Source organism: Diceros bicornis, chromosome 20, assembly GCF_020826845.1.
Source record: "Diceros bicornis minor isolate mBicDic1 chromosome 20, mDicBic1.mat.cur, whole genome shotgun sequence".
In the NCBI taxonomy this organism is placed as follows: Eukaryota; Metazoa; Chordata; class Mammalia; order Perissodactyla; family Rhinocerotidae; genus Diceros; species Diceros bicornis.
The window spans coordinates 11,051,427-11,075,829 of record NC_080759.1 but is presented as its reverse complement, the minus strand read 5'-3'; the positions used below and the strand labels follow the sequence as shown (position 1 = coordinate 11,075,829).

General features: G+C 36.6%; 1 protein-coding gene across 12 annotated transcripts in view; it reads left to right on the top strand.

Moving 5' to 3' along the window:
• Positions 1 to 24,403, top strand: part of ERBIN (erbb2 interacting protein) — a 126,737-nt gene that overhangs the window by 17,422 nt on the left and 84,912 nt on the right. For 11 of the 12 annotated variants that reach the window (XM_058563951.1, XM_058563954.1, XM_058563952.1 and 8 more), the window contains exon 2: positions 21,124 to 21,171. The gene's annotated coding sequence lies outside the window, so the exon portion shown is untranslated. Of the gene's footprint in view, positions 1 to 21,123; positions 21,172 to 23,275; positions 23,330 to 24,403 lie in introns of all 12 variants that reach the window. The other variant, XM_058563949.1, reaches the window with a different exon arrangement.

Genomic DNA, 24,403 nt, shown 5'->3' with positions numbered 1-24,403 from the left:
TTTCCACTTTTGGGCTATTGTGAATAAAGCTTCTGTGAACATTCATGTACAGGTTTTTCAGTGAAGGTAAGTTTTTGTTTTTCTGGGATAAATTTCTAAGAGTGTAATTGCTGTGTTGTATAGTTTAGTTTTATAAGAAAATGTCACATTGTTTTCTGGAGTGCCTGTATCAGTTTGCATTCTCACCAGCAGTGTATGAGAGATCCAGTTCTTCCACATGCTTGCCGGCATTTAGTGTTGTTACTATTTCTTTCTTTCTTGCTATTTTTTATGTAGCCATTCTTATAGGAACATAGTGGTATCTCATTATCTTTTTACTTTGCATTTTGCTAATGGCTAATGATATTGAACATCTTTTATGTGCTTATTTACCATCTGCATACTCTGTTCAGTGCAATGTCTATTTATATCTTTTGTCCATTTTCTAATTGGATTTTTTTTTACTGTTGAGTTTTGAGAGTTCTTTTTATATTCTAGATACTGATCCTCTCTCAGATATGTGGTTTGCAGATATTTTCTCCTGTTGTATATAGCCTCTCATTCTTTTAACGTGGTCTTTTGCAGAGCAAAAGTTTTTAATTTCATGAGGTCCCATTTATCAGTCTTTTTTTTATGGACTGTGCTGTTGTTAAGTCTAAGACTCTTTGCCTATCCCTGTATCCTAATGTTTTCTCCCGTATTTTTCTGAGTTTTATTGTTTTACATTTAAATCTGTGATCCATTGACTTAATTTTTGTATAAGGTATGAGATTTAGGTCAAGGTTATTTTTTTGACCTATGGATGTCCAGTTGCTCCAGCACCATTTCTTGAAAAGGCTACCTTCCTCTACTGAATTGCTTTGTATCTTTCTTGAAAATCAATTGGGAATATTTGTATGTATAGACATTTTTTAAGGTAAGGAAAGGTACAAAATAGAAAATAAAAATCACATACAATTTCACCTCCCTGAGATAATCACTATTAGTTGTTTTTACTTTTTAGTATTTTCTTGGACTTGTGTATATGTGCATGAGATTATATACGTTTTGTTTAAAAAAAGAAAAAATTGTTCTTAGCTTGTCTCTTTATTATGAGCAATTTTCCATTTATCCATAAAAAGACATCATTTCAATGGTGATGTAATTTTTTTTTTTTTTTTTTTTTGCTGAGGGAGATTCAACCTGAGCTAACATCTGTGCCAATCTTCCTCTATTTTGTATGTGAGTCGCCACCACTGTATGGCTGACGAGTGGTGTAGATTTGTGCCTGGGATCTGACCCGGGCCACCGAAGCAGAGCGCACCAAACTTAACCACTATGCCACAGGCCCAGCCCCGTAATTTTCTTTTAGGTAACTCTGCTGTAGTTTTTTTATTGATGGGATTTTATAGTGTTTCCATCACTTTTTTTCATAGCAGAGTATTCAACATATAATGGATAGATTTTTGGTATATACTTGTTAAATTAATCTAGACTTCCTCATCATACTGAATATAGCGTTTACCTTAAAAAAAAAAAATTCTACTTTACGTTTTATCCACCTTGTTACCTACTATCTTCTGCCATGCATTGGAGTATATACTAGTATTGGGCAATTTCTTCAGAGTAGAATGTTTATTTCTTTGAATTGTATACAAGGTGAAGAAGTTTCAGTGTATCAGTTTACAGAGCACAGTTTCTTCCTATGCTATGGTATCTCACCTGTGTAGTCTACTTCTGGTGTAGGAACGAGGATTTGAGGCAGATTTCTGGAGGATAATAAAGAATCTAAATTCTGTTCTCTCCTAGGTTTGGAAGTTATATACAACAACAGCATTTAAGCACCTACCTTGTGCTAAGAACTGTTCTAGGCTCAGGGGAGAGGACAAGGAACAAATATATGAAGTTCTACTTAATTCTTTTCCTAGTCCATAAATACCACTACCTTTATTCTGGTAAACGAAGAAACTGAGACACGTAGGCATTCTTTGGCAGATCCCTTGTGTCATTCAGCCTCTTACTTATGCAGTTAGTTTGCTGTGTAACTCTAGCAATTTTTTGTCTGTTTGGAGATGTTTTCAAATGATACTTCAAGGGCAGCCTTTGTAAAAAAAAAAAAAAAAAAATTAGAGCCGGCCCCATGGCTTAGTGGTTAAGTGTGCGCGCTCCGCTGCTGGCAGCCTGGGTTTGGATCCCGAGCGTGCACCGACGCACCGCTTCTCCGGCCATGCTGAGGCCGCGTCCCACATACAGCAACTAGAAGGATGTGCAACTATGATGTACAGCTATCTACTGGGGCTTTGGGGGAAAAATAAATAAATAAATAAATTTATTAAAAAAAAAAGATAACATTTAAAAAAAATTAACCTTTTATTCTTTCACCGTTTGATATAATTATTTAAATAAGATCCCTGTATGTTCAATTTAACTATTTATTTCTTCTTAAAAATAAGATTTGAGGTGACTTTTAATAGGATGTGAATACTATAGTTAATGGAAAATCAGATCTGAGGAAATGAGTGAGGAAACGTGTAACTTTTAGGTAATTTAGCATCCTTGCTGTGCTAGAACATCAGATTTAGCTAAGCTTCTTGGGAGCCAAGGTTATCATTACCCTAAATAAAGAAATATATCAGAGGTTTTTCAGAGGAGACAAAGATTTTCCTTGCATTAAATTCTAAATGATTTCTAAAATATGAATTCCCTTATGTAAGAGCTATTTAGTAATGAATGGACAGTGTTGTTGACGACAATTTAACAGCACATATTCTATAGCTCTCAGACTCTCTTTCTTTTTCGTTTTTTTGTGTGAGGAATATTAGCCCTGAGCTAACATCTGTGCCCATTTTCCTCTATTTTATTTGTGGGACGCTTGCCACAGCTTGGCTTCATGAGCCGTGCATAGGTCCACGCCCAGGATCCGAACCTATGAACCCTGGGCTGCCAAAGTGGAGCATGTGAACTTAACCACTACACCACCAGGCCAGCCCCTCAAGACTCTTTTTCATAATGATTTTTTTTTTTAAATAAAAAGAACGGTGTAATATACAAAAAACTCAGCGAAGATAGATTATATATGATGGTAGGCTAATGTGCTTCAAAATAATATATGTATATGTATATTTTTGCTACTCTTGATCAAAGTATATTTTTGACTGAACGGTAAAATAGGCATGGATGGATACAGTATTTTTTATTCTCCTCTAGCCATCATTGTTTTGATTTGGACTGTTGCTACCTGAGTGGCAGACAATTTTAGGATTTTGCTTTCTGGTGAAAAAATGGCATATCAGAATTCTGTTTTGCTTGTTGATGTTCTGGAAATCAGTTGAGGAAATGGTATGTTTATTATTGTTTCTTTAAGAAAGTTGAGAAGTATTTGTGTCTGACTAGAAGGCCATTTCTTCTCTACAGGGGTACTTGCTGTTATAAAGCTTAACAGTTTCCGCAGGAGACAGGTTTAGATGTGCTCCTGGCACCTAATGCAAATGCTTTACTGAGACTGCTAAAAAAAGCCAAAGAATATGATACAGATGATTTTGGCTTAAAAAACTTTCAAGATTTCCAGTAGTAAGTGTAATCAGTCACATGTCTGCTGTAAAAAAAAATCCTCAGAGTCCCAGGAAATGTCAAATTTTGGGCAGCATGGTGTCCTGGTTTGGTTAACTGAGTTAGCTTGAAAAAAACCAAACGACTTTTCAGGTAATTGAACGAGATGAGGTAGGTAGGTAGATGAGTGAGGTGTTATTTAACACTGTAGTTGCATGGTGGAGTATGAGTGCCACTGACAGAGATTGTAATTCTTCTAGTTATGGTACAACCATACCTTTTTTCATAATAAGTTAAATATCAGAATGAATTGTCCTTTTTTTTTTTTTTTAATGTAATATTTTACTTCTCACTCTTGGTTTCCACCAGTCATGTGTTCTGTACCATAAATAGAGCATGATTTTACTCCAGTAGGCAATGTTTGATATATTACTAGTATAATAAAGTTTTTTACACTGATAGGACCATGCTCCTACTCCCCATCTAGTGGTATTTATATCTACATTATTTAATTTTTTTATTGATGTCTTAATAGTTTATAACATTGTGAAATTTTAGTTGTACATTATTATTTGTCCATCACCATATAAATGCCTCCCTTCACCCCTTGTGCCCCCCTCCCCACAACCCCCTTGCCCCTGGTAACCACCAAACAGTTCTCTCTGTCTGTGTGTTGGTTTCTATTCCACATATGAGTGAAATCATTTGGTGTTTGTCTTTCTCTCTCTGGCTTATTTTGCTTAACATAATAGCCTCCAGGTCCATCCATGTTGTTGTAAATGGGACAATTTTGTCCTTTGTTGTGGCTGAGTAGTATTCCATTTTATATAGATAACCACATCTTCTTTATCCAGTCATCAGTCGAGGGACACTTGGGTTGCTTCCACTTCTTGGCTATAGTGAATAATGCTGCAATGAACATAGGGGTGCATAAGCCTCTTTGGATTGTTGATTTCAAGTTCTTTGGATAAATACCCAGAAGTAGGATAGCTGGATCATAAGGTATTTCTATTTTTAATTTTTTGAGAAATCTCCATACTGTTTTCCATAGAGGCTGCACCAGTTTGCATTCCCACCAGCAGTGAATGAGGGTTCCTGTTTCTCCACAACCTCTCCAACATTTGTTGTTTTTTGTCTTGGTGATAATAGCCATTCTAACAGGTGTAAGGTGATATCTTAGTGTAGTTTTGATTTGCATTTCCCTGATGATTGGTGATGTTGAACATCTTTTCATATGCCTATTGGCCATCTGTATATCTTCCTTGGGAAAGTATCTGTTCATTTGCTCTGCCCATTTTTTGATCAGGTTGTTTTTTTGTTGTTCAGTTCTTTATGTGTTACGGAGATTAACCCCTTGTCAGATATATGATTTGCAAATGTGTTTCTCGAAGCTGGTGAGTTGTCTATTTGTTTTGATCATAATTGTCCTTTTTTTTTGTTTTTTGTGAGGAAGACTAGCCCTGAGCTAACATCTGTCGCCAATTCTCCTCTTTTTGCTGAAGAACACTGGCCCTGGGCTAACATCCGTGCCCATCTTCCTCTACTTTATATGGGACGCGGCCACAGCATGGCTTGACAAGCAGTGCGTTGGTGTGTGCCCCGGATCCAAACCCTGGGCCACCACAGTGGAGCGCACACACATAACGGCTATGTCACCGGGCCAGTCCCCATAATTGTCCTTTTTTTAAATAGACTTGATTTTTCATAGCAGTTTTAGGTTCACAGCAAAATTGAGCATAAGGTAAAGAGAGTTCCTGTATACCCCTTGCCTCACACATGCGTTAGCCTCTTGTGTTAAAATCATCCCCCACCAGAGTGGTACATTTTTTATAATTAGTGAACCTACATTGACACATAATTATCACCCCAAGTCCATGGTTTACTCTAGATTCGCTCTGGACAAATGTATAATGACATGTATCCCTCATGATAATATCATACAGAGTATTTTCACTGCCCTAAAAATCCTCTGTACTCTGCCTGTTCATCCTCCCCCCCCCCCCCAATCCCTGGAAGCCTCTGATCTATTCACTGTCTCCATAGTTTTGCCTTTTCCAGCATGTCGTATAGTTGGAGTCATATGTATGTCTGTGTGTAGCCTTTTCAGAGTGGCTGCTTTTACTTTGCGATATGCATTTAAGGTTTCTCCATGTCTTTTCATGGCTTGATAGCTCATTTTTTCATAGGTCTGAATAATCCATTGTCTGGATGTACCACAGTTTGTTTATCCATTCACCTACTGAAGGACATCTTGGTTATTTCCAGGTAGTGGCAATTATGAATAATGCTGCTAAAAACATCTGTGTGCAGGTTTTTTTGTGATCCTAAGTTTCCAACTCCTTTGGGTAAATACCAAAGAGCACAGTTGCTGGATCTTATGGTAAGAGTACGTTTAGTTTTGTAAGAAACCACCAAATTGTCTTCCAAAGTGGCATTTTGCATTCCTACCAGCACTGAATGAGAGTTGCACATCCTGACCAGCATTTGGGGTTGTCAGTGTTCCAGATTTTGGCCATTCTAAAGGTGTGCAGTGGTATCTCATTGTTTTAATTTGCATTTCCCTGATGACGTATGATGTGGAACATCTTTTCATATGCTTATTTGCCACCTGTATATCTTCTTTGATGAGGTGAGTTTTAAGATCTTTGGCCAATTTTTTAATTGGATTGTTTGTTTTCTTATTGTTGAGTTTTCAGAGTTTTTTGTGTATTTTGGGTAATAGTCCTTTATCAGATGTGTCTTTTGCAAATATCTTCTGGCAGTCTGTGACTTTTCTTCTCATTCTTTTGACATTGCCTTTTGCAGAGTGCAAGTTCATAGTTTTAATGAAATCCACCTTATTGATTATTTCTTTCATGGATTATGCCTGTGGTATTGTATCTAAAAAATCATCACCATATCCAAGGTCATCCAGGTTATCACCTACATTATCTTCTAGGAGTTTTATAATTTTGTGTTTTACATTTCGGCCTATGATTCATTTTGAGTTAATTTTTGTGACAGGTGTAAGGCCTATGTCTGGATTCATTTTTTTGCATGCATCAGTTTTTTGCATGTCCAGTTGTTCCAGCACCATTTGTTGAAAAAACTGTCTTTGCTGCATTGTATTGCCTTTAGGGCTATATTTTAAAAATTACACGGAGGTATTTTAGGGATTCATGGTCACCTTTTCTCAGAAAGGAGGGGTCATTGTGAATTTGGAAGTTATTCTAAAGGTGTCTGCTATGTCATTTTTTCCATCATCCATTTTGGTATAGACAGAATATTTGTGTTGAAATTTTAGAATGGTTCCCACCATGGGCCATGGGGTTCTATTGCAAAAGACTCCCAAATTCATATGCATATAAGTGTTTTCTCAACAGGAATATTGAAAGTGTAATTATTATCATCCCAGTCCTTGACATTTTTGGACCTAATGTGTCCATTCATTGAGAATCATTGATGTTATGGAATATTCTCACACTTGGAGTCTTAAGACTTGCCTCTTATTTGTCCTGTGACCTTTATGTTTAAATGTGCATAAAATACCTAATTTAGATATTCAGTATGTCGATGTTCAATACATGTGAATGAACTTGGCCCCAAGTACCCAGTAGATTTTAACTGCTCTAACGTTTTCCCACTTTTCTACAGAGAATTTTAAAGAAATTTTTTAACTTAACAAAAGGATCTTCAAAAGTCATGTTTGAAAAATCAAGGCTAACTCCACACATTATAAATTAAATAAGCCCAAGAGGATTTAAGTATAGGTGGGATGTTTCTATAAAGAGCATGTGCAGTGGTTAATGTCTGGGACTCTGGACCCAATAGACTGAGCTCAGGAACCCTCCTCAGCCACCTGCCTAATACAAGCCCTCATTTGTGAAATAGGGATAAAACTAGAACCTACTTTTTTACAGGATTATTCTGAGAAATAAATGAGGTTCTGCATATAAGCATTTAGCAGAGTACCTGGCACAAAGCAGCAATCAATAAAGGTCCATTTTTGTTTTTATTTTGTATCATCAAGTAGTGAGACTTAATCACTAACCTTTAATTTAAATTCTGACTTGACACAGCCACTTCTTGTAACCTTAGGAATGTCAACAGTTAGGAGTTTCTAATTCCACTTTGGTTAAATGGAATAGTTATAAAAAAGTTTCCACTATAGCAAGATAATTAATGTTTTAAAAACTGTACATTCTCTACTATGATTATTTTTTTACTAACACTTGGGATTTCTTCAAAGCCTAAACATTGTTCTTCTGCATAATAATAATGGTAATAGTTTTCTGGTATTTGAACACCTTATCGGAATGTTTATTCTTTGCTAGCAAATTCTTAGCCATGTGCTATTTTAACTGTTGTCCTTTAGCCTGACTTTTTAAAATGAATTTCTGCCTTGTATCCCCTATTATATTTCTAAGCCCTTTGAGGTCAGAGAACCACATATTATATTCTTTGTTCCCATAACACCCTTGTAGTAAGGCAGTCGATAAATAGTGACTAAATGATATGGCCAAAAAAAGAGAAAAAGTATGTTTGATTAGTAGAAGAAGCTTAAATTTTTGTTTTTCTTTTATTCTTCTCTACATATATGATGCTATTTTACTTTAAAAATAAATGAGTCTTCAGTCCTAAGGGATGTTTGGGATGGCTTAATAGAATTATAGATAATATACCTAAAATATTAATCTGAATCCTACTAAAAGTGAAACTTTTTATTGATAAGACTTTGATCAAGTGGTGGTATTTTAAAGCTTTACTTTTAAGCGTTAATAATTAAGCATTTAAAATCCTTCTGTAACAAGGTGTTGAAAGAGATCTGGTTTTTTTTTTTTTTTTATAATTTTATTTATTTATTTTTCCCCCAATGCCCCAGTAGATAGTTGTATGTCACAGTTGCACATCCTTCTAGTTGCTGTATGTGGGACGCGGCCTCAGCATGGCCGGAGAAGCGGTGCGTTGGTGCGCGCCCGGGATCCGAACCCGGGCCGCCAGTCCCGGGCCACCAGCAGTGGAGCGCGTGCACTTAACCGCTAAGCCACGGGGCCGGCCCTGCGATCTGGTTTTCTTTGGAAGGTTTGTGATGTTTATAATCATACCCAGGCTAAGTTAACCCCAAAGTAAACACATTAGCTTCACAGAAAAATGAGGATTTCAAACTAGCGTCTCACTTTTTTTTTTTTTTTTTTTTTGCTGATTTCTCCCTTTTTCTCTTCTTTGCTCATGATTCCTTCTCTATAGCTTCTCTTCTCTTGAGCTTAGGAAAAAATATAAAGAAATTCACTCTAAGAAATTAGGGCCTTGTCTTCACCAGGTGAATTTGCATTTTAATAGAAGTTGTTTGGAGAGGGTCCAAAATAAATAACTAATGGTGTAATTTCAAGGACTATGGCGCTCATGTCCACAATTCTCAGTTCAGGTCATGCTTTTCAACAGGTTTGGCTCAGTTTCTAGGGCAGTGTACACACTGCATAAAAACATTTTATTTATAGACAGCTTCATTTAAAATACCACTTAGAGAACCAAAGAAGTAATTAGTTGAAGTGGCAGGTGGAATGAGGAGTCTGTAGTAAGGTAAAAGGCCTCACCTGAGCAAAAGATTTGACTCGGAGTAAAGTTGTATAAAGGTAAATTGAGATTAGATTATGGAGTTTTGGGTATAAGTAACTTAAAGTTTGAAAGGGAGAAGGGAGGTAGTAAAACAGTTTTAAGGAAAAAGTGAGGTGCTGACTGAATGGGATTAGGAAATAATTCATAATCTATTGTATTAATACATAACAGTGGCATTAACAGATGTCCTGGTTTCTCTTTTTTTCCTAAAGCTACTTTTTCATTGAGCTATATATTCACATACAGTAAAATTCACCTGTTTAAAGTGTACAATTCAGTAATTTTTAGTACATTTACAAGGCTTCACAACCATCGTCACTGTCTAATTCTAAACAGTCTCATGACCCCCAAAACTCCATATCCTTTAGCAGTCACTCCTGTTCCCTCCTGCCCCTAGACCCTGGCAACCACTAATTTACTTTCTGTTTCTGTGAATTTGTCTATTCAGGACATTTTATAAAAATGGAAACATACAGTATATGACCTTTTGTGTGTGGCTTCTTTACCCTAGCATAATGTTTCCAGAGTTCATCCATGTTGTATCATCTATCATTAGTTCATCTCTTTATATAGCTGAATAATATTCCATAGTGTGGATATACAACATTTTGTTTATCCATTCATTAGTTGATGAATATTAGATTGCTTCCACTTTCTGGCCACTATGGATAATGCTGCTATGAACATTAGTTACAAGTTTTTCTGAAAGTATGTGTTTTCAATTCTCTTGGTTAGGTACTACCTACGAGTGGAATTGATGGGTCATAATGGTAACTATGTTTAACTTTTTGGAGGAACTGCCAAACTTTTCCAAAAGTGACTGCAGCAATTTACATTTCCATCTGTAATGTATGAGGGTTCCAATTTCTCCACATCCTCACTAAAACTTGTTATTGCCTGTCTTTTTGATCATATCCATCCCTAGTTGGTGTAAAATATTATCTCATTGTGGTTTTGGTTTGTATTTCCCTAATGACTAATGATGTTGAGCATCTTTTCATGTGCTTATTGGCCATTAGTATATCTTTGGAGAAATGCCTATTCAAAGTTTTGGCCCATTTTTAAGTTTTGTTGTCTTGTTATTGTGGAGTTGTAAAAGTTCTTTATATATTCTGGATACAAGTCCCTTATAAGATATATAATTTACAAATATTTTCTCCCATTCTGTGGGTTGTCTTTTTCACTTGCTTGATAGGGCTCATGTTCTTTTTAATTTTAGTGTGAATGTCTCTAGTATTTCTTTTCTTTTGTTTTTTTTTTGTGAGGAAGATCAGCCCTGAGCTAACATCCATGCTAATCCTCCTCTTTTTGCTGAGGAAGACTGGCTCTGAGCTAACATCTATTGCCAATCCTCCTCCTTTTTTTCCCTTTTTCTCCCCAAAGCCCCAGTAGATAGTTGTATGTCATAGTTGCATATCCTTCTAGTTGCTGTATGTGGGACACAGCCTCAGCATGGCTGGAGAAGCGGCGCGTTGGTGCATGCCCAGGATCCAAACACGGGCTGCCAGTAGCGAGTGCGCGCACTTAACCACTAAGCCACGGGGCCGGCCCTCTTTTGTTTTCTTGAACATTACACTAATAGTTGGTTTGTTTTTTTGGGGGGCAATATCTTGTTTCTAGTTTACTAAGATTTTTGTCAAGAATAATGTTGTAATTTATTAGATTCCTTTTTGGCATTGTCAAGAAGATCCATTTTCTTCCTCCCTTTTTCATCGTTGTGTGATGTCCTGTTAATAGATTTTTCTCATATGTATTCATCTTGGCAATTTCTAGAATTGATTCTCCTTAGTCATGTTTAGTATTACTCCTGCATTTGAGTTTCTTCTATATAATTTAGGATTTTTTGAAGTATTCTTGAATATGAGTGGTATGTGGATACTTTATGTTAACTCTGATAGGTGTTGATATCAGAGTTGTATTGAATTTGTAATATGAATTGGGAAGTTTTCCATATTTCTTATGAGCCCTGAACCTTGTGATCAAATTCCATTCCTTGAAAGTTTGCAAGTGCTTAGGTGCTTAGTGTCTTTTAGAGAAGTAATTTATTGACAACCACTTAAATTTCATCTGTGATTTTCTATTTCTTGAGACAGTTTTGCAGTTTATATTTTTTTGGAAAGTCATGCAAATTTTAAAACACATCACTGTATGTTTGAACTTAGTTATTTTTTAATAATGCTTTTTTGTTTTGCAATTTATGATAGATAAAGGTCTATATTTACTGCAAAATACAAAAATACTTTTTATCTGTGCTGTTAAATTCCCATTCTGATTCCTACTGGTGTGTTTTGTATCTTGAGACTTGCTGGGAAATTGTCTATTCTTAATGTTTATATTCTGCTACTCCCACCAAAAACAGAACCACCTCTTGGATTCATTCATCATTTTTACTTTCTCTTTTCTAAGTCATTAATTCCTGTTTTTTCCTTTAAATCCCTCCACTAAATGGAGACATAGAACAGGGACCTGGGGATATGCAAATCTGAGGTTAACATGAGTGGTCCAGTCTTCGTTGTAGCAGGCCATTCTGGTGTCTAGTATCACATCCTCTTGGCACACCTCTGGTTTTAACCCTAGGTGCAAGAAGCAGTACCATGAGAGCTCAGAGTCACCTCAGGCTGACCTTCCTAGTGAAAGTGAGCTCCAGTTATTTCTCTGCTGTGGGAGGCCAGCTAGATCAGAAAGGAAGCATGGGCTGGTTGTGAGGGAAAGTTAGTGTCTGTAGAGGCAATCGTTAATCAGTGGGAGACAGGAGCAGATGGATAACAGCTTGCCTCTGATCCTGTAGGCAGGCAGTTCTGAGAGACCCTCTGTGTGCTTCTCAGGAAGTTTAAGTAGAATGAGCCCCTGTTGTCCTTAGGGATGACTTTGATAATATACCATTCCTTATATCAGCTTTTCTTCTGTCTCTGTCATACTCTTCTTGCTCCCTCAGGTCATTTCCTAGACGGACTACCTACACTCAAGTCCTTACCTCAGTCTTTGCTTTTGGGAGAACCCAAACTAAGACAGATGTCATTAGAGTACTTAGTATTTAAAGAGTTGATAATATTTCAAGACTTGAAACTGAATGATCACCAAGGTTATGAGTGCAGATAGAGAAGAGGGCCAAGATCTGTGCTCTCTGTCGCTATAATGTGTTAAGAGGTTGGCATAAAGTGGAGCACCTAGCAAAGGAGACTGAGGTGTGAACAGTGGTGTATGAACAAAATTAGGAAGATATGGTGTCTTGGAAGCTAAGTGAAGAAAATGTGTAAGGTACTGGGGAACGATGCTGCTAATAAGCCAAGTGAGATGTGAATGTAGAATTGTCTGTTTGATTTGACAATATGTAGGCCATTGATGACCTAGGAAGAACAGTTTCCATTGAAGTGATGGGGACAAAAGTGATGGAATTGTTTAAGAAGAATTTATGGAATAATTGAAGACAGTGTAGATAGACAACTTGTTTAGAATTTTGCTGTAAAGGGGAGCAGAGAAGTAGGTTGATAGCTGGAGAGATGTCTTTAGGAGAGATCCTTTTTAAGATGGGAGGAAAAATACACCTACTTGGTATATAGCATATTGCTGCATGTGGTCAAAATCAGTTATTCCTTAGAGTATTTTAGAGATTTGGGATTCTCTGGTTTATTTGACCATCTTCTTCTATTCCCATCAAGGCTTCCCAGATCATGCTTAATGACTTCAAGGGGGAAAAGAATTTCCAAGTCATTAGCAGAAACTAAGGAGATTGGGAGTTACTCTGGCATAGAGATGAGTACTAGGAAGTATAGAGAAATAAGGGAATACACACAAGGAAGTTAATCCTGCCACAAGATTGTGTCTTATGGGGAAGAGTTTAGAATCCAGTCAAGACTGTGTAAGAATCTTCTAGGTTGAAAATAATGCCAAGATTTAATTTCCCTACCACATTAAGCAACGTCATCATGGATATACATTTGTGATACATATTGCCACAAATGTTTCCTTCCACAGCTTTTATTGACCTATTGTTTAAAATAATAGAACCAACTATATGTTAGAAACAGTTGAGATTTATGCACAGACCTCCAGTATTCCTTTTCTGCACCTTTTCACCTTCCCTGAGTTTGATTATGAGCTGTATTGAGCTGCTTTCTTTCCTTATTCTTCCCGTTTCCTTCCTCTGATTATAGAATGATCTAATGTTAAGGCTTTCAGAGTTAAGTAAACCAGTTCTGTCTGGGATGTTTGTATTTGTAGTCTTATTTCTAATTATGGAATGAAAGAATTTTTCTGTAAAAATACTTAGGCCCGCTTGTTGTTCCATAAATTATGTCATTCTTCCTAAACTAAGATGCAGGAGAATTGTGAAGATTTTTATTCTACCTTGACCAAGTGTTCTTCACAAAAGAGTGAGTCAGGCTGGAAATCTTCCATGAGAGTATGTTTTCTATAAATAGACCAGTATCATCTACGCTGAAAATCTCCTGATATTTCTGCTGCTTGTTATGGTACAGGAGGACAACAAAAAACCTTTGTTCCCTGGTGAGAATTAGAAAAACCTAGAAAGAATAAAAATCACACCTAAAAAAATAGACTTTGCAAAAATCAGTGGAATCAAGAAAGCCTTGGTGGGGCCGGCCCCGTGGCTTAGCAGTTAAGTGCACGCGCTCCACTGCTGGCGGCCCGGGTTTGGATCCCGGGCACGCACCGACGCACTGCTTCTCCGGCCTTGCTGAGGCCACGTCCCACATACAGCAACTAGAAGGATGTGCAGCTATGACATACAACCAGCTACTGGGGCTTTGGGGAAAAAAAATAAATAAAATTAAAAAAACAAAGCAAATTTGGGGATTTCTTTAGTAAAAAAAAAAAAAAAAAGAAAGAAAGCCTTGGTGAACTGAATTCCAGAGTTGCATGAACCTCTCATACGTAGGTGAGTCAGGAGTGTGGCAGTTTCCCTGCCTGGGGGCATGTGCCTCGTATCAGTATAGGATGGAGAAGCAGGACTTTGCCATAAAGGGAAAGACTGAAGGAATTCGGATAAATCATCCAATCCTTGAATGACAGTGTGGGCTTTTGGGAAGGGATAGGAATCTGACAGAGCCCCAAAGGCAAAATAAAATCATTGAGCCTGATAATTCCATCCACCTTGAATTTTGCAGTAGAGGATGGGTTGAAAAGCCTAGAGAAATGTGTAGGCTTGCAAATTCTAATGGTTCTTGAATTGTGGGACCCTACTGGAGTTGACTCTAAAGGTAAAGTGAACCAAAAATATCTGGAACTGCAGCCCAGATTCTTCCTACTTCAAATTTTGGCAAGATCAAAAAGGTGGCTGTGGTTGGGAATGGGCTAATTAGGGGTTGAATTGATCACAGATGAATTTAATCTAATTAAAGCTGCAGCCAGTCCCAGATCAAATTGATTCTACTAGGAATCTGAGTTATCAGTCACTCATCCTAACTGAGAGAAGAGTGTAGACTCGCTGGGAAATAAGGAAAACTTAACAATATTATACTTAATTCCCAACTGTTATCTAACAAACAGCATCTAGAATACTATGAAAATTGTGAAGCATACAGAGAAACAGGAAAATGTGATTGTTTATGATTGTTTAAGAGAAAACACTTAACAAAGGCAGACTTATATGTAACCCAGTTATTAGATTTAGGAGACAGGGATTTTAAAGCAATTTACAGGATAATATACGAGGTATTGGCTGTTTAGGAGAGGAGTGGAAACTCTGGGGGAAAAAACCCAAATGCAGATTCTAGAACTGAAAAATGCAGTATCTTAAAAAAACTTTGAATGCACTTAACGGCAAATCTGTAGTAAGAAATAGACTGCAGGAAATGGTAAATGTGTGAATAAATATGAAAGTCTGTTTTCTAGTTTTTAAATTTATATAAATGACAGTTGATAGTGTAAAGTAAAAAAAATATTGTGGGATTTATAATATGTGGAAGTAAAATAATGACAATAGCATGAAATATAGGAGATAGTAAATGTATGTATAAATTAAAGTCTTGTGCATTTCTTAGATTGTACGTGAAGTGGTATAATATTATTTGAAGGTGGACTTTGATGAATTAAGAATGCGTACTGTGTATTCCTAGAGCAACCAAAAAAAAATATTGCTAAAAGGTCATAAAATGAGATAATATGGAAAAAGATAACTTGATTTGAAGGCAGGAAAAAAAAGAACAAATGTAAAATAAATAGTAATGTAATAGACTTAAATTAAGCACACAAATGATTATATTAAATATAAACAGTCTAAGCACACTATCAAAACATAGAAATTGTCACATTGGATAAAATAGCAAGACCTAACTGTGTGCTTCATTCAAATAGACACTTTAAATATAGAGAGAAATTTGGTTGAAAGTTGTAGGTGGAAAAAGATATGCCATATTAACATTTATCAAAAGAAAGTTCCTATGACTGTAGTGATATCAAGCAAAAATATACTTCAAGACAAGGATTATTAGCGTAGAAAAAGGATATCTTATAATGATAAAAGGATGCATTCATCAAGAAGATTTAAGAACCCTAAATATGTATTCACTTTGTAACAGAGCTTCAAAATACACGAAATAAAAATTGACAAAAATAAAACGAAAAATAGACATATTTACACCTATGCTTACAGATTTCAGTACTTTTCAGTAATTAGTAGAAAAAGAATGCCGTAAGTTGGTAAAGATATAGATGGTTTGAACACCACTGTCAACCAATTTAACCTAATTGACGTGTATGGAATGTGATACCCAAGAGATGCAGAATGTGACATTCAGGTGCACGTGGAACACTCACCAAGATAGATGTTATGGGGCTGTCGAAAAGCTTCAACATATTGCAAAGACTTGAAATCATAATGTTATATTCTCTGACCACAATGGAATTAAATTAGAACTCAGTAACAAAATGAGGTTTAGTAGATCCCCAAATATTTTGAAGTTAAGACAATTCTGAGTAACTCATGGGTAAAAGAATAAATCAAGTGGGAAGTTAGAAGCATTTTAAACAAATTCAACAAAAAGGTAACGTATCAAAATTTATAAAATGCAGCTTAGAGAATTTATAGCTTTAAATCTTTTTTCTTTTTTCTGTGAGGAGGACCAGCCCTGAGCTAACATCCAATGCCAATCCTCTTTTTTGCTGAGGAAGACTGGTCCTGGCCTAACATCCCTGCCCATCTTCCTCTGCTGTATATGGGACGCCACCACAGCATGGCCTGACGAGCGGTGCGTCGGTGCGTGCCCAGGATCCCAATCGGCGAACCCCCAGGATCCCAATCGGCGAACCCCCCGGCCGCCGCAGCGGAGCGCGCGCACTTAACCGCTTGTGCCACCAGGCCGGCCCCTATAGCTTCGAATTTTGAAGAAGAAATTATTAGAATCAATTATTTAAGCTTCATCCTAAGAGTCAGAAAAAGAGAGTCAATTAAATTCAAAATAAATGAAAGGCAGAAAATATAGAGAAAACCAAAATCAATGAAATGGGAAATATACTGTGAGAAAATGAACAAAGTGTAAAGTTTCAATTTTGAAAAAAGGTCAATATAATTGATAAACTTAGAAAGATTGATGGCTTAAAACAACAGTGTTTATATTTGTCTTGAATTTTTAAATCGGCATGTGGTCTTTTATCCCAGGCTTCTTTATGGCGTCATATTCTTAGAGCGGCATTCAAAGAAGGTAGAGGCGGAAGTTGTAAACCTTGAGGCATAGACACTGTTACTTGCCCAACAAACTTCTGCTACATTGAGTTGGTATAAGCAAGTCACAAGGTCAGCCCAAATTCAAAGAATGGGGAAATAGACTGAATCTTTTCATCTTAGATGGTGTAAAACATTGCGGCCATGTTTCTTAATTTATGGTGGTTAAATCAGAAACAGTATACTCGGATCTGAGATTTTACCCTAGTTACGAGCTAACATGTTAACCTGCCAGAAAACACAAGACCTCTAGATCAGAGACAGAGTTCATTACTCGCTACAAAAGCAGCAACTGGGGCAGTATTTTGTGTCAATTACGTAAGCCTAAATCTTCACAGGGACACACAGTGTGGGTCACATGGTACCTGCACAAGCGGAAGTGTGCATTACAGGAAGAGGAACCGTAAGTTAGGAATCGTGATCTTACTTAGGACCGCTAATGACCTGTCTGTCTTCTCCTCTGGAGAGTGAGAGACAAAAACCTTATCTTTACTCTGGAATTTAAGCGCATCGTCTCTGGAGAGAGGATATTGGATTGTCTCAGTGCTACTAAGCATTATCATCTTGGAATGTCTCTTTATACCAATATCTTAAATGGCTGTAAATGATATTGCTCAGAGGACCCAGACCATGTGGAAATGTGAGATGTTCATGGTGAACTGTTTTCCAATACAGTGTATCCTCTTGCACAATAATTTGCATTCCTCCTGTATACAAAATTTGATCACTTTCTTCTCCAAAAGTCTTATCCCATTAGAGTATCAGGCTTGAAGTTCAGTATCTTATCATCTAAATGAGGTCTAAGTACAGATGAGGCTTCATTATGCCTTTTGTGATTAGAAAAATGCAAAACAAAAATACAATGAGATACTGATATGGACCCACTAATTTCTTAAAATTAAGAAAGACTGAGAAGTGAGGGTGTAACTGGAACTTCGGGACTGTTAAAACCACTTTGTAAAACAATCTTTTTTTTTTTTTTTTTTAACTAAAATTAAATATATTTATAGACTATGACCCAGCAATTTCACTCCCATGTATTTGCCTGTGAGAACTGAAGCCTGCCGTCTCATAACATTTTACACAAATGTTATAGCGCCCTTGTTCAGCACAGATTGCCTTGGTCAGGGCATTGACTGGAAGGTAACACGTGGTAACTGTGTAGGGTGATGGAAAGATTTTATATCTTGGTTGCTCTTGGTTACATGGATGTATGCATTTGCCAGACTATAAGGATCTGTCCATTTTATTATGTAAATTATATGAAAAATATAAAAATGGAAATTTCTGCAAATACAGGAACTCCTTGGTAACTTCAGTATGTATGCCTACTACTTTATTCCACGGTAAGATTGTTTTAGACATGTTTAGGCTAACCATGGTTTGATATGAAAGTTTGATTAACAGTGCTGATATTGAAGAAATTCTCAGCTTTCTACTGGATTAGAATTAGGCTAGTAGGGCTCAGACCTTGATGTTAATCTTGTAGCCGTTAAGTCTGAAACTTAGCTATTTCATCAGCCTCCTTTTCTCATCTCTTGCTGTATATGTTGTAGGCATAGCACATTTTATACATTGTTACTGATTTTGTCCTTTAGAATCAAACTCTCTTATACAGCATTTATAATTTTTTCATTACATAAGTTTCTTTACCTTTCTATTATTCTTTTTCATATCACTATTTTTAATTGTTTACTATTCATGTGCTTATCAGTAATGGGTTAATATTTGTAAAATGCCTCAGAACTAAGCACAGATATACCACCTACAGGTTAGCAAACACTGTGGTAGCCATGATTAAACTAAAATGATCTTATACAACCACTAAATACCGTCTACTAGCTGCGGCTATGCCTGAGGAGCCTTTGTTGTACATTTTAAATTCCAACCTCATTTAGAAAGATTGCTCCAACATAAGATTTCTCTTAAATCTAGCCAAGTGTAACTTGTGATCTCTTTAGATCAATAGGGAAATATAACATACTATATTTTAAAACACCTTTATAGTGATTTCACTTTTCAATTGTTAAGGTAATTTCCAAACTGAGAGTTTGTCAAAACAGTAGTAGAGAATGGGGTGGGAGAAAAGGTGGTAGTTTGAGTATAGATGAAATAAGATTGACCGTGTATTGATTATCATTGAAACTGTTGGAAAAAAAGAACCACATCAGCATTTTGTTTGATAAAGAATCTTGTGTTTAATGTCTAATCTCCTAAATCAGAATCTCTAGGAAGAAGGAACAGTAATCTATAAATCAGAATCTCTAGGGAGAGGGTACGGTAATCTATATTTTTGAAAAATACCCTTACTGAATTTTATTCACCTAGTTCTACTGTTGTACCCAAGGTTTCTTTTGTTTTGTTTTCTTTCTCATAAGCGGCTTTTTTATTGGTAGGAGATTTTGCTAGGACAGCCTATGAATGGTTGCCCAAATCTCTTTATAAAAGTGTGTGTACAGGCTCTTCTCTTTCTCTAACTAGATAATTCCCATCTGCCTACAAATCCACTGTTGTGACTCTTGGTTCACATTCTACTCTCACGACTGCTCTATTTTTCTAATGTCCTTTATACCCAAACTACCTGAGTTGTTTGTGTTTGCTGTGTCAAGTTACCCTCTTCTTATTTCTTGAATCTCCTCCAAAACAGTGTTTTGTCTCTACCACTCCAAATAAGTGATCTTGTCAAGATCATCAGTGACCTTTACATTACTACACAGTGGCAATTCTAAATCTTCATTAACATAAATGATAACTTTGTCCTCCTTGGAACAGTTTTTTCACTTGGCTTTTAGGATATACACTGTTTTTGGGTTTTCTCTTGACCCAGTGATTGCTTCTCTTCAATGTCCTTTGCTGGTTCTATCTCTTCTTTTTGTCTTCCTATTTTTGTGATATCTCAGGGGTCAATCATTGGACCTGTTCTCCTTTTTATCTACACTCATGCCATTGATGCTTTCGTCTAATTTTATTGCTTTAAATGTCATCTCTAAACAGATGACTTCCAAATTTATATCCTCAGCTTGCCTCTCTCCCCACATCTGTGAATACCCACATCCAACTGCCTACTCATGATCCCACTAGGACATCTTTGAGGTATTTCAAAGTAAGGTTTCTGAACACAAACTTCTCATCTCTTTTTTCCAACTTGTTCCTTCCATAGTCTTATTCCATCTCAGTTTATTGGCAGTTCTGTTCCACCAGACTATCACATATGTGGGAGTATGTTGAATGAAAAATTTAGTGGCCATCTTTGCTGTACACATTGGTATTTTTTTGTGGCCTGTACTACATGTACAAATTGTGGAGAAGGTTAAACAACTGAGTAGTCCTAAACCATTTAGCATAGAGACTAATAGCCTGATATATTTAGGGTGACTTTAAAATTCTGAAGCACATAGTTATTAATATCACTGAATTTTAAAGAAAAAGATTACTTATGATGTATGTATTTTTTATTAATGCTGTTGTTTTGGGTTTTGGGCTGTCTCACTTTGGAATGTGTTGGCTACAGGTACAGAAAAGCTAGCAATGGTTTAATAAGCAAATAGGGGATTTAGTTTTCTTACATATGAAGAAATCCAGAAGTAGGCATTAGTTAGCATTGGTTCAGCTGCTCAGTAGTGCTATTAGAGAGCCCCAGCTTGTTTTGTCTTTCTTCTCTGTTAGCCTTATTGGTTGCTTTTTCAATCCACTGCTTATGCACTTATGGTCATAGGATCGTTGCTATAGCAGTAGACATTGTGTTTACATCTGTCCTTGGATAAGGAAGGCAAATGTTTTCCTAGAACCAACCCCCATTCCACCCCCAAAGCAGACTTCTAAGTATATGTCATTGATCTTAACTGTGTCGTCCGTCCCCTGTCCACCCTTCTTGGAAAGCTCAAAAATGGATGTTTAGCTGGATCCATTACTACCTTGAATAAAGAAAAATGCTAGAAAAGGGAAATAGAATTTGAAAAGCAGTTAACAATGTCTGCCACATAGAACCATCGTAAACTACTGAATTTAAATATAATTGGTGATTAAAGTTTATTTCTTGGAAAAGCTTTGTTATTTCTCAGTAAGTTCAAATAAATGGGCTTTTAATGGTAGATAGAGGGGTATTTGTTATTTGATGTAGATAAGGGCTCTTGGTAGTATACAAATGTGTTGAGAACAATCCAGTAACTGGTTAAGAAACTAGCTATTTATTTAGAAGTTAGCAAATTTGTGTGTGTTAGTTTACACTGGTGAATTTTTGAGAATTTATGTTTGGAGATGAATAAGAAATTAGAAGAGATGTTCCTTAAAGTCATAAAGATCTATTTTTATTAATTTTGTTTTTTTTTTGATTTCCATAGAATGTTGACTCAATTAAGAAACATCAGGGAGATAAATTCCACTCAGTGGTAAGTAGTTTTAATTTCTTTTGTTAGAAAGTGTTTGGCTTGTTGTTATGCTTTTTTTCTTGGTTGGCTCCTCTTCCCCTATTAGATTAGAATATTTTTATGTCCACCGTGTTAAGTCTGATTTATAAAGTGGCTCTTACTTATCACAACACTAAAATTCTAATTAGCAGTCTTGATGTTGGTCACTTCCTGTTCAGAACAGGCCAGGCTTTCTCTCTTTGGTTTACTTCCTTGTAGTATTGTATAAGGGAGGATCTCTTTGGATGTTGTTACTCATTTATTTCTCTTTCAGATGGTCCTTTCCTCCTCTGCCCTCAATAATTAAGGTCCCCCTCTGTTCTTATCAATCAGCAGTTTTTAGTCTGCTAAATTGGGGTCCATTTTTGTATTGGCTCAAGGCCCACTACAGAATTTAATCTGAGGGCTAAACTGCTCTCTTCACAGCATTTGTCCACAGAGGTTTTCATTTAAGATGTGAACTCTTTTTGCAGCTTCCTGCAGCTAAGCATCTAATCTTCTTTTTCTGAATTCATTGTCTCTTCTGAGAAGTCCTACAGTTTCTGACCATCTGTCTGCAACATGATCTATTTATGATTAGCACTACAGAAAAGTGTTGTAGATTTTTACCTTTGTTAACAATTACTCAGCCCTATAAATTGCCTTATACCTCAAGTGCCTTGCACAGATGATAACATCTAAGAGAAATATACTCTTTAATCACATGTATTTCGTAATAACATTTCATGTCCTTTATTCTGAGCTGGAAATTTTATTCCCAAATCCATTATGATTTCTGGAAAATGGATTTTTTAGGCCGTATCTTCCAAATTCTTTGATATTATTACATTATATAATACAAGCTACAGTAGTTATAATATGATGAACCAGAATGGTAGTTTGAGACATTGTACCAGCGCTGTCCCACAGAACTTTCTGCAGTGATAAAAATGTTCTGTGTCTTCTCTTATTCTCTATAGTAGCCACTAGCCACTGGTGGCTGTTGAGCATTTAAAATGTGGTTAGTGCCACTGAGAAACTAGATTTTTCATTTTATTTGATTTAACTTGAATTTTAAGGTTAAAATGCTACACGTGTCCAGCAGCTACCATACTGGACAGAGCAGATATAGCTCTTGCCCTTTGTTCTTAAGTGTCCCCCTAACTCATTATCAGTTAAGTCTTAGAATCTCTTGAACAAGAAATTTATATTTGTTTTTGGAATCTTTTTTATCATCTCATGAACAAGTATAAGCTAAAATCCCCTTTAGCAATTAAATTCTTATTAGATCAATAAAACTGCTTATTCTTATCAGTAAAACACACCTTAATATAAACAAGGATTAATCTGTTAAGCATTCAGTAAACTTTTCTGGATATTTATTTATTTATTTTTGTTATTTTATTTATTTATTTTTTCCCCAAAGCCCCAGTAGATAGTTGTATGTCATAGCTGCACATCCTTCTAGTTGCTGTATGTGGGACGCGGCCTCAGCATGGCTGGAGAAGCGGTGTGTTGCTGCGCACCTGGGATCTGAACCTGGGCCGCCAGTAGCAGAGCGCGCGCACTTAACCACTAAGCCACGGGGCCGGCCCTGGATACTTATTTGTTGACAAAGTATTTTTTGTTGTTTTTATTGAGGTATTATTGGCATATAACATTATATTAGTTTCAGGTGTATAAGATAATGATTCGATATTTGTATATATTGCAAAATGATCACCACAGTAAGTCTACTTAACATTCATCACCATACGTAGTTATAAATTTTTTTCTTGTGATGAGAACTTTTAAGATCTGCTCTCTTAGCAACGGTCAAATATGCAATATGGTATTATTAACTACAGTCACTGTGCTGTACATTACATTCCCGTGAGACAAAGATTTTAAATAGAAACATTTGATGTTTGATATAGTGTAGGGGAGAAAAAATTTTTCCTTGACCCTCTTAGGGTCCCCAACTGGGTCTGAAAATTAAACTGACAAAGACAGATTAACAGGATAAAAGCATACAAATTTATTTAATATAAGTTTTAAGTGACATGTGAGCCTTCATAAGGAAATGAAGACCCAAAGAAACTGTTAAACCTGAGTATTTTTATGCTAGGTATGATGAAGAGTGGACAGTCGTGTAGAAATATGGTAGATCAAAGAGTATGAGGTAAGTGTAGTAAACTGGGGGAAATTCAGCCAGGCCTGTTTGTTAGGATTCTGCTCCCTTTGTCTTCAGAGATAAGACTGCTCCTTTCCTCCTAGGACAGGGAGGGCACCTGTCACGTGTGGTCTGTTTAAGGGGAGAAGGATAGGTGGAGGGGGAGAAAGATCAGAGTCACCTTCCTGCTTCTGCTGTTTTCTCAAACTCCTTCAGTTTAAAATATTTAATATGCAAGGGTGCCATATTGGGTTTGTCTTGAACCCCATCAGTAATGTGTTTTTGTAAATCCTAATGGAGAAGTATGTAGTAAAGACCTGTTGATATTTGAATCATTTTGAGAATCTGAGTTCAAGTATATCATTATATATTAAGAAGCAGTATGGTGCAGTAAGAGCACAGAATCAGTTTCTTTATTGAAAAATAGGGATCATAGTACATGCCTTAGAGAGATATATGAGGATAAAATGAAAATATGCATGTAGTTTATCTGAAGAACTTAGCACAGTGCCTGGCACATGGTGATTAAGAATAGTCAGATTTTGGGGCTGGCCCCTTGGCGTAGTGGTTAAGTGCATGCGCTCCGCTGCTGACGGCCTGGGGTTCGGATCCCAGGCTTGCACTGATGCACCGCTTGTCAGGCCATGCTATGGTAGCATCCCATATAAAAGTGGAAGAAGATAGGCACAGATGTTAGCCCAGGGCCAAGCTTCCTCAGCAAAAAAGAGGAGGATTGGCATGGATGTTAGTTCATGGCTGATCTTCCTCACACAAAAAGAAAAGAATAGTCAGATTTTTGGGCCAGCCCCAGTGGCCTAGTGGTTTAAGTTCAGCGCACTCCGCTTCGGCAGCCTGGGTTTGGTTCCCGGGCACGGACCTACACCACTCGTCTGTTAGTGGCCATTCTGTGGTGCTGGCTCACATACAAAAAGAGAAAGATTGGCAACAGATGTTAGCTCAGGGTGAGTCTTCCTCAGTGAAAACAAAAAAAAGAAAAAAAAAGAAAAGATTTTTAAAAAGATTGCAAGGGAAATGCTTATCCTATTGTTGTCAAACACTTAAAAATATTATACGTATAATTTG